Below are 1,460 nucleotides of genomic sequence, written 5' to 3' on the forward strand. Positions count from 1 at the left end.
TCTCCCATACAAGCCCTATGAGTCAACCTTTGCTCGTATCTTTCTATTTTTAGAACGCCACGAGTTCTTCTGCTCTGCACACTGTTTAGAATGGCCAATCAGAATAAAGTTATTGTGGAACAAAGACAAAAGTAGCAAAAGCAATGTATGTAAATTGTGCAAATTGATGAAAATTGTTGTAAATGTGAGTATCCTGGTGAAGGATTAGTTCTAAAAATAGAAAGATACGGGCAAAGGTTGACTCAAGGATATATGCATTGGAAGGCTCCTTGTCATGGGCTCCTGCTTTGGTAGACATCCATGGATGTTCCCGTACGAGGCATACTTCGTTTCACTCGCCATCAAGTCTTTTCAATGCCCTGCTGTGGGCTCGTTTGTCTGGGTCGACGAAGTTTAGGCGATGGTTAACTGTGAGATGATGTTAGCCCTTGTCTTGTAGGCAATTGTAAACTTTCCGGCCACAGGTAGCTAGGGCTAATATTCTTTCAAGGAAAGTTTACTGTCAGAAAATTATGTGCTCTGGCGGATTGAAGGTTATCCATTGTAGTTTTTTCTTGAGCATCGCGAAACAGATCCATCTCCCGATGAACGGCTTTGTCTTTGCCAACTGACTGCGTTTCCACACATGTTTTGGACACGGAAGACGAAAGTAAATTGTTTTCTTTGCACCACTCTATGCACCGTTCGGGATAGGCTATAAAGCACGGACAATTTCCAAATGTTCAAATCTCCCTTTGCTGGACGCTTTTAGTTTGGTAGCCATCTTGAACGAGAAGACGAACGAAGAAACAAGTTTGCTTCAAAAGAAGGGAAACATGAAACGATTTTAATTACAATGAACTCGTGCATAAAAGTTTCCCATGAACAATGCACCAGAGTCTGCATGTACCAATCATACTGTAAGCGCGGTACATTCTTCCACGCAGTGAACTTACGTGTGCCGCACGCACGGAGCATGAAGGAAAAGCAAGTCACAGTTCACAGCAATACTGGAAAACCTAAAACTATCACAGGGACTAACCTTAAGCCTAAACAGTGCCTTTAATCTTAAGTAGGGTCACGGTTAGCATTATTAAAGGGAAAGGGTGTTTCAAGAGTAGTAAAACAGGGATCTCTGAACGGTAACCTACAAGTGTAAGTTCGATTGTAGGTGCTCGGCGCGGCACGTGTACATAATTACGTATCATTGTTATGTAAATAGTCAGCCAGAATTCAAAATAAATATCATTTTCAAGGTGTGAATTACCAACTTGACACGTTAGCTCAAGAACAGGGACAAGTAATCCAGAGGTTTACAGTGGGTCAGAGTTTAAGGCAAGCGGCGAGTGACATATCATGGGATAAAATGGCAGAAAAATCCGAGGGGGATCTGGAGAAAAGGAAAGGACGAAGGGATAGAAAGAGGAAGCTGGGACGAAAACGAGTAACGGTGTGGGCGATGTAGGGAAAGAAGAGAGAGA

The sequence above is a fragment of the Montipora capricornis genome, chromosome 6, assembly GCF_036669925.1.
Source record: "Montipora capricornis isolate CH-2021 chromosome 6, ASM3666992v2, whole genome shotgun sequence".
Classification (NCBI taxonomy): domain Eukaryota; kingdom Metazoa; phylum Cnidaria; class Anthozoa; order Scleractinia; family Acroporidae; genus Montipora; species Montipora capricornis.